The sequence below is a fragment of the Trichosurus vulpecula genome, chromosome 7 (assembly GCF_011100635.1).
Source record: "Trichosurus vulpecula isolate mTriVul1 chromosome 7, mTriVul1.pri, whole genome shotgun sequence".
NCBI lineage: Eukaryota > Metazoa > Chordata > Mammalia > Diprotodontia > Phalangeridae > Trichosurus > Trichosurus vulpecula.
In genome coordinates, this window is record NC_050579.1 from 158,304,006 (window position 1) to 158,314,003 (window position 9,998).

The window sequence follows — 9,998 nt, forward strand, 5'->3', positions numbered from 1 at the left end:
GAAAAACCTGGAAAGACTTGTACAAACTGATGCAAAGTGAAATGAGCAGAACTAGGAAAACATTGTACACAGTATCAGCAACATTATATGATGACCAACTATGAATGACTCAGCTCTTCTCAGCAATACAACGATCCAGGACAAGTACAAAGGACCCATGAAGGAAACTGCTGTCCATATCCAGATAAAGAATTGATGGACTATGAATGCTGATTGAAGCATACTATTTTCCCTTACTTTATTCTTTTTCATGTTTTTTTCTTTTGATCTGTTTCTTCTTTCACAACTGTGACTAAGATGGAAATAACTTTTAGACGATAGCATATGTATAACCTATATCGAATTGCCTATCATTTTAGGAAGAAGGGAGGGGAGGGGAAGGAGGGAGGGCGAAAAACTTAGAACTCAAAATCTTGTAAAAATGAATGCTAAAAATTGTTTTGATATGTAATTGGAGAAAAATAAAACGTTTTAAAAAAAGAAAAAGAGGGAAAAAAATTTGCATACAAAATTCAAGACTTTCTGCAAAATTGTTCCCTTTGTATCATTCCAGGACCCCAAACCATAAATAAGCGCTCAGTGCAATTCTATTGCTTCTCATTTCCGTAGGAAACACAGAGCAGAAGATGTCTCTGACCACAACTGTCTCCTGATGGTTAGAGTGACTGCTTCTCTCTGCTTTATTTAAAATATTCCTTTTTCCAACCTGTGTCAGTAAAGTACAAGCGGAATCCAGTAAAACATGAGGATCCAGGGGAGGAAAAACAATAATTTAGTTTCTACCCTGTGCAATATACTTAAAAAAATGTTAGACAAAAAAAATTTCAGATTCAATCAATTCAGCCTTTTTAAAGTTACTTTTTATTTCTGAAAGCAGCTCTTAATGCAAATCAAAAGCAATTTCTGAGTAACTGCACTAAACAGTGTCTTTTTAAAATATATTTTTTTCCAATTCAGCTCCTTTCGGTCCTGCCTCAATTCACCTCCCAGTTTTCAAGTTTAACCACAGGTCCTTTCACTCCAGAATGTGCAAGTTCAGTAGCATCAGCTCCTAGTCCAGTGGCTACAGAAGTCCCTGTAGCATCATCTGGGTGATGCTCAACCTGCTCAGGGTGTGTTCCCACAACTGCTACAGAGAGCATTGCAAGGACCAAAGCATCCAATGCCCAGGGCTCCTTCACATCTTCTTTAGCAGGCACTGGGACTGCCATGTGTGCAGTTTACTGTAGGCTGTCTGCAGTATCTCTTCTATGTGACTTAACTGCATTTGTGCTGAAATACTATCTCTAATTTTTTTCTTGGAATAGGCAGAGCTTAGTAGCTTGGAATTGTTCCAAATTACTCTTCATCCTCACCACCTTTTCTTCTAGGAATGGTTTGTTAACTGGAAAATAGGACCAGAAATGCCTCAGCAGCTCCCCCATGGCCACATAATGAGTGTTTAAGTTCTGACTGAATGTCATTTGGCACCATTCGGTTTATAGTGTGTTGTGGTCCTCTCTCCATAAGAGCATCTCCAGGGGATAGAGCTGTGATGGTATTACTTGCAGTGCCATTTGAAAGAACCTGAGTTAGTTCGGATGTGTAAGTTTCTATCTCTAGCTTAATACTCTAAAAAGAATTGATAATATCCTGACTTGTTGCATATTGGAGGGACTGAATTGGAGTTGGGCCATGATAATGCCTATCTGATTTCTTCAGGCTTATTGCAATTATTTTTAAGCTATTATTTTTCCCCAAATCTTCATATTCAATGGATTCCTGCAACTTCCCCCTTTTGACTGGTGGCTGAAAGAAGTCTGAATCCTGCGAGTGTCCGTCTTTGCTGCTGTTTTCACTGTTGTGTTCATTTTGTGCTTCATGTTTCCTGAGACCTGCTGCCTGGACCACAGCACTATAATGGTTAAACTTCTTGATAAGCACAGCACTGTCATTATCCTTTAAGGAGTTTGAAGAGTTGCAGGTAGATGGAACAGAAGCAACCCCATAGCTCTCATCTAATGATTTATCCTCCAGTGCTGTCAAATCTAGCAGTGGGTTTTTCACTCCTAGTGATACCGTTGTTTTTAAACCCTTTTCATCCATTTTGGCACATTCTGTAAAGAGATCTTTTGACCCTGTGTCAAACCAATCTCTATAAAAATAGTAGGATTGAAAGAATCATATCCAGAACTCTTTTTAGGGTCATGTTATGTGGAATGTTTTCTGCATGCTTCATTTTTACTGCTGGGTAGGTCTTTGAATATGGACTCAGTGATATCAGAAGTTATGTTACATCTTAGGCCATTATAGCCATCTGTTTGAGGGAGGACATCAGCCAGAAATGCTGCAGAATTGCCCACATCCTGCTTGTGATAGGATGCTGCAGGGCTATCCACAGTATACTTGCTTAAACAATTGGCCCAGAAGTCCTCAGCAGTGATCACCTGACACACAACCATAAAACTGAAACAAACAGGATCTTCTTGCAGCATTCTGTTTTTCTGTTCCAGTTCTTGATTGACTTTCCTCTCGAATTTGGGTAGCAACTGCTGAAGGAGGTCTTTCATAACATCTCACCTCTTTACAGCTATACTTTCATTGGGAAAATGGAAATTGGTTGTGTCTCCTGCATGTAGGACTAATTTTCTGGCTGATTGTAAACCTGTTTTTCCCTTCAGGTGCTCAAGCTATCCTTTCTGCCGTAAGGTATAGAGCCCCATTCTGCTTTTTCTGACACACTTCCTTCGCAATCAGTAAAACTTCTGATGAAGATTCCATGCTGGCTAGAAGGTCCGTGTAAGAGGCCTGGCCAGGCCTGGAGGGAGGCTTGGTGGGACAAGCTGCTTTCTGCTCCTCTCTTCACTCAAAGTCAGCATTTTATTATTTTTTAAAAATTTTATTTATTTTCAGTTTTCAACATTCAGTTCCATAAGTTTTAAATTTTCTCCCCTTCTCTCCCCAAGACAGCATGCAATCCGATATGCGCTCTACACATACATTCCTATTAAACACACTTTCACATTAGTCCTGTTGCACAGAAGAATTATAACGAATGGGAGAAACCATGAGAAAGAAAACAAAACAAAAGAGAAGAGAGTCTGCTTCACTCTGCATTCCATTTCCATAGTTCTTTCTCTGGATGTGGATGGCATTTTCCATCATGAGTCCTTTGGAAAAATTTTAGGTCCTTGCATTGTTAAGAAGGGCTAAGTCTATCAAAATCAGTCCTTGAACACTGTGGCTGTTACTGTGTACGGTGTTCTCCTGGTTTTGCTCACTTCACTCGGCACCAGTTCATATAAGTCTTTCCAGGTTTTTCTGAAGTTTGCCTGCCTAATAATTCTCTATGACTATAAATTACAGACAAGTTGGCAGATATTCATTGGTGGAAATGTTTACCAATGGGTAGACACTGTCCCCACTGGGAACAAATGAAATCACAGGTCTGGCCCACCCCCTCCCCAAATAATCATGATGGCCAGCACCTTCATAAGTAGAATGTTCTTCAAGTAAGACTCTATCTCCAATTTCCCTGCCTTGAAACTGGCTATCCCTCATGCCTGGTAGGCAGGTTTTGGGGGCAATCTGGCTATCTCTTTAAATTATTCTCATTTTTAAGGTGATGGAAATAGTGTAGTTGTTCTCTATCTTCTCTTGCGTGGGGGAAAATAGTGAGCTACGTGATTCCAAAGAAAAGTGGGCAGAGGACCCACCACTCACAATGTTATCAGAAGGCTTCCTGATTGGATTTCCTCTTGCAAGCCTGGGATGATCATGCGGACCAATAAAATCTATCTACTTGAGCATATTCCAAAATTAACTTGTCCAGAAATGTTAGATACCAGGGTCAGTAGGGTTTTAGACACTCTAGCCTAGAGACAATAAGACCCATTTACACTGGGTCTAGGGGACAAAAGCCAGATAGAAGAGCTAAGAATGCTGAAGTCAATGAGTTGGAACTGGGCATAACCTGCCCCTCCTTTTTTGTATTTCTCAAATCTTTTGCCCTGCTACAGTACTTTTGAATGTGCATATTCTCATTAATTTTGTGAATAAACCTTGGTGGGGGAGGGGGTATAAGAAAGAAATGGGGTTGGAACTCAGGTCATCTGACTCCAGAGACAGTGTTCTTTTCACTGCTACCTTCTATGATCCTGCATTGTTCACTGCCCGATTTTTGAGGCCAAATAGTAGAGCAGGTAGAATTTAGGACCTGGAAGATCTGGACTCTCTGTAATCCTAGGTGATCATTTAACCTCCCTGGGACTCATATTCCTTACCTGTAAAATAAGAATAATACAGCTCAAGCACTATTCTCCTGATCCTCCAGGTCTGCTCTTAGTTCCCCATCTCAACAACTACCTCGTATTTATTTTTCTATTTATTCTTATATGTGTACATATTGTCTTCCTCCTTAGAATGCAAGCTCAAGGAGGGCAGGGACTGTTATATTTTTGTCTTTGTAATAATTGTTTCCTCCCTTCTTTATTTTTTGTATCCCTCCCTCCTCCTCCTTCCTTTTTTCCTTTCTTCCTTCTTCACTCCCTTCCCTCCCTCCTCCCTTCTTTTTCTTTTTTCTTTCTCTTTCTTTTTCTTCCTTCCTTCCTTCCTATCCTCAGAACTCTGCCATAGTGTCTGCTACAGTACCTTATTGATTGATCAAAATTTTCTATTTTAAAACCCAGAGTGGAAAGAGCCTAGATCAGGGGTGGGGAACCTGGGCCCAGGTGAAGAGGGCAAGTATTTGCTGCAGTTAGGAAATTTTCCTGACTAACCTGAAAAAGTGTGGAACACCAAACTCTCTGCGCCCTCTACCTACCTACTTTTAGTGAAGGAAGTTAAGATCCATAGCAACTAAAACATGATGCCCTGTGCCTGGTATGTATTGGATTGGGTTAAATATTTTGCTTTAAGGCTCCAGGAGACAGTTTTGTGCCTCTGCCAGATTCACGAGCCTAAAATCTAGTAACGGGTAAGACGTTTGGCCATTTTGACCAACAAGACATTTCCATTCTCTAACTCATAGACAAGAGAGACAGCAACCTGGGGAGGTAAAAGGGGGTACAGTTTGGGGGTTTTTAGGTCCCCTACATTTTTGATGACTTTTCCACATTCCCAGCAACTAACATCTGTTCACAGACTTTGACACTGCTGTAGACTTCTGGATATGCCATAACTTACCCCTCTCCTCATTTCCCAGTACACCTAGGTGGAGCTCCTTGCTTAATAATGAACACACAAATAAAAGTTATGGTTCCATCTTTAATTTCAGTGATAAGAACAAACCATGTGTATTTTACTCTGGTGGTTGATTATATTCCCAGAGAAAATCACCAGAACTGTCCTATTATTATATTGAGTCTCTAAGGAAGTTGTGGAATTTTCTTGGCTCCAAAGTGCACTTCTCCTATGGCTGGATTTTTTAAGTATCCCTGCTCTGTAATCTTATAGCCACGTGAATTGTAGTAAGTCCCTCTGTAGCAAAATCTGATCTTCTTTTCCTCAGTAAGTGTGTACCCAGCTTGTATCTCACACCTGCTTTCTGTGATTTTTTAAGTGTTCAAGGTTTCAGGGCAACATGGTACAATGAAGAAACAATGGAAAGAGAAGGAAGAGAATGTCAGAGGACCTGGGTTCCAATCCTAGCTCTGCCATTTGCTATCTATTGTGACCCTGGACCTCCAGTTGACCTCTCTCTGGAGCTCAGTTTCCTTTGGGGTTGGATCCTTTAGGGAACCTTTCAGCTCTAAATCAATGATCCCATGGTTTGACATAAGAGAAGCTGGATTGGGATTCTGGCTCCAATGCTTACTGTGACCAGTAGAGTCTCAGTTTTCCCATCTGTCAAATAATACTTAATACTGCCTATTGAGGAGGGATATTTTAAGAAATTGGCCTTAATGTGTGAAAGAGGGCAGTTTACATTGTCATTGATTGCTATTTTAAAATTATTTTGTGTAATTTATATATTTTTCCATTGTGGGGAGCTTCACTTACTACAGCTGTAACCTTGGACAAATTTAAAATTTAAATTTGTCAGATTTAAAATTAAAATTAGATGTCTCTTCTGCTCTAAATTCATGATCCTTTGATCTCGGGTGAGGAAGTTCCCTCTACTAATGGAGATCAGGAACTCTTCTGCAAATTCTTAGAGAACTTCCTGGAGCCCTGAGAAGCTGTGATTTGTTCTGGGTCACATAGCCAGAATATGTCAGAGAGAGAACTTGAATCCAGATGGTCCTAACTCAGAGGCACAATGCATCTCAGTTCTAGACCAAGTTATTGTTACTATTTTGTTCATCCACCTAGATGATCCTTCAGGTCACAGACTTGTGTCTACTGATGACAGATAACATTGTAAGGTTCAGGATCAGAGATTTAGAGCCAAAGGGACCTCAGAGGTCGCCTAATCTGAGCCTTTCACTTTACAAATGAGGAAACTGTGATTTAAAGTAGTAAATGACTTGCTTAAGGTCACCCAGCTAGTAAAACATCTGAGGCAAGATTCAAATTCAGGTCTTCCTGATTGCAAATCCCCCACTCTATCCACCGAGCTATCTACCTAGCTGTCACCATCTGTCTATTCTACAGAGGTGGCTTGACCCTGTCTATACACCAAACCTTTCCATAAAGGAATAAAAACTGCTTGCCTTTTCCCTGGATTATTCATAGCACCAGTCATGAAGGGTAAGAATAGACTGGCCAATTAGCGACCATAGATAATCAAAACAAACACAAATAAGCAAGCACTTTTAATTTTAATTTCACTGTCTTCCCACATCAACCTGATATGCCCAGAGCGCTGAGAGCAAAATCAACTAGGTTTCATTTCATCTCTGTCCTCCTGGAAAAAATGCTAATAAGCAGTGAAATGGCCCCAAGGCAAACAACATGATGGAGAAAGAGCTGCAAAGGACCTGGATAACCGACCCCAGAATAATCAGGACTTGATTGTCTGTGTTCAGAGACAGGTACTATTTTCAGTGATTACCTACAGTGTCTACAAACATTAGCACAAATGTGCATGATTTTAGCAATTATGAAAAAGCAAGTAGCACTGACCACTGTACCAGTTGAGGTATTTGATTTGCCAAAGGGGTCTGGTCTTTAGCAGAAGTGCCATCACAATTCAAAAGTTTAGAAAGTGCTCTACTTCAAAGCAGCTGGGTGGTGAGGTGTAGACAAGGCAAAAAAAAGTCAGAAAGACCTGAGTTTGAATCCTGCCCCTGACACTTACTAGACCTTACAAAAGTCATGTAACCTCTAAGTGCCTCGGCTTTCTCATCTATAAAATGGGTGGGTCAACTCAGTGACCTCAAGTTCCCTTCTAGCTTTGAATTTTTGACTCTTTGCATGGAACATGAACTTGAAGGCAGGGAACAGAAGGATAAAGATTAAAAAATAAAATAAAAAAGAGGCACAAAGTCCTTAAAGAACAGTAGTAGAAAAGTTAAGATCCAGATTGTGCTGAGGCTAGCCATGAATGCTAAGGAAAACAAAAGGACGGGAGGAGGAGGATATGTCCGTTCTTTCTTCTTTGTCTTTCGTATTTATTTAGGTTAGGAACAAGGGGAAGCTCAAAGGGACAACTGCTGCTGGGGATGGATGAGAGTGACAAGGGTGGTGAGAAGGCTAATTTACTGAATGTTTGTGTTCCCTCTGCTTTCTCTTTTAAGGAGATTAATCTTCAGACTGGCAAGGAGAGAACAAAAATGGCTAATAGAGTTGAAACTGAAGATAAGAGAAAACAAGTCTGCATCCTTTCCATTGCCTCTTAGAATCCGTAGCTTTCTTCAAGGCTCAGCTCAGGTGCCAACTCCTACAGAAAGCCCTCCTGATTCCCCTTTTTTGTTAGAGCTCTCTCCTTCTTCAAAATATGTTGTATTTATGGGTTCAAATGCTGTATCTTCTGATCAAATATAAGCTCCCTGAAGGCTGACATTGTTTTTCATATTGTCTCCTATGCTCAGCACCTGGCACAATGCTTTTGCACATAGAAGGTATTTAATAAATGCCCAATGAAGGAATGAAGGAAAAGCAAGAAGGAAGTGGAACCAAGATGACAGAATAGTGAGGGTGTGGTACGGGGTAGGGGAAATATAGCTTAACTCTCCAACACAACACCTCCACAAAGATCTAGAAAACACACTAGACTGAGATTTGATTGGGAAATCTAAGAAAAAAAATTAGTGAATCGTATTTCTGAGCTATGTCAGCACAGGAAGACAGAGAAGGATGTGGGGCATACCATGTGGGTGTAATGGCAAGCAAAGTAGGCCTTTTTGCAGTTTTTTCTTTGGGAGTGCTTCTCAGCACTAAGGCAATCAAGTGCTTTTGATCATCTTGCCTTTGTTTGAATCAAGAGTCTTTGATTGAATCAAGAGTCCTTGATTGGAAACAGTATATACACTCTGAGGTTAGCATTTTGCTTTGGGGTTCACTCTTTGGAAGAGTGTTCATGTGATCTGGCCAAACGAGACTCTGGCTAGCCATTAAGGAGCTCCCCAGCTTTGAAAACCCAGGTATCGGTACTTCTCTTTCTGGTAACTATGTATTATTGCTATGGATAGACAGTTAGAAGCCCTGTCTGCTGATGAGTTATTTGCTCTGTTTACATAATTTCTGCTTGTAATTTCTGTTTGTGTTTTCTCTGAAGTTCAGGGTGCTGACTTTTTCCCCTAAACTAAGTGAATGGTATATGTATGTTTAATTAAAGTAAGATTGTAAACCCCTTAAAGTTGCTTTCCTTAGAAAAGCAGATCAAAGAACCTGTGCTAGCAGCCTTCCTATGTGCTGGTGTTACTGGCCTTATACCTCCACAGCAACTGCAAGCAGCATTGTTGTTACAGTGGGGCATTCCAATGCATGGAAACTAAGAGGATTGAGGTTGTGTAATAGGGCAAGAAGAGGTCCTATAGTCATACAAGAGGACCCTGACCTAGTATAGGATGTAGGAACAGGTACCAATGGGCATCTCTCTTATTTACTACACAGTTCCAGGTCATAGATCCAGGGTAAATTCAAGAGGGGATTTGTGCCTATGGGTAACTATCTAGGGTGCCAGTTGTGGGTCCTAAGAGATGTACTCAGAGAAGAACAAGTTTAGAAACAAATAGTAGCAGTGTGGTTCGGACCCCAGGAGAAGAGCAAAGCCTGCAGCAGAATAATCAGGGTAGGAATCCCAGATCAAAAAGGAGCCTGCAGTTCCTTCACTCTGAACTTGTAAAGCTTTCCAGCTGGCTGATAGTGGAGTCTAGCAACAGTATATGTGAATGTCTAACCAGGGACAAGCCCATATAAGTATGGTGCAACTTTCAGAGCTGAGACCAGAAAGGCAATAATCAGATTTTGCCCTGGATCAGACCACTTTAGGAACTCTGGAAAGTTACAGTTCCCAAGGAATAACAAGGAATAACAAGGAATAACACAATGCTCTATAAGAAAACAGCAAGACAGAAGACAGAGATTTAGACTAGATATACTAGCCCCCTAGAAGTGTGTAGAGGCTAAAATAAAGTCCTGAATAAACTCCTAGGAAGTTGGAAGAATGAGTAAGTTTTTAAAATCCCATCATAAAAAAGCTATTATGGTAAAAAATATGTTCAAGAAACAACTTAGAAGAAGGAAATGACTCCAAAACATCTACAAGCAAAATCTCAAATAAAAACTCAACTTGTGCACACATTCAACCAGAATTCCTGGAAGAGATGATGCAAAAGTTTCAAAAAAAAATCTAAACATGATTCTTAAAGTCAAAAGAGAGTGCTAGGGAGAAAAATAGGAAAAGAAACGAGAGCTATAGAAAAAAGATTTGGAAAGAGAATTAGTAGCTTAGAGCAAAAGGTAAAAAACCTTACCTGATCAATAAATTCTATGAATATTAAAATGAACCAAATTAAAACCAAACTAGCTTCTATGGCTGTATCCTCGGGCATCATCAATAGATTGGAATGGGAAGGAAAACTATCTGGGTATAGCTTCAGCCATGAACTACTACTGGCACAAAGGAAACTTGC

The 9,998-nt window shown here is 40.3% G+C and overlaps 1 pseudogene; it reads right to left on the reverse strand.

The window, feature by feature from the left end:
• Window positions 1-1,177: 1,177 nt before the first annotated feature.
• Window positions 1,178-5,156, reverse strand: LOC118857689 (annotated as a pseudogene).
• Between the last annotated feature and the right edge of the window lie 4,842 nt (window positions 5,157-9,998).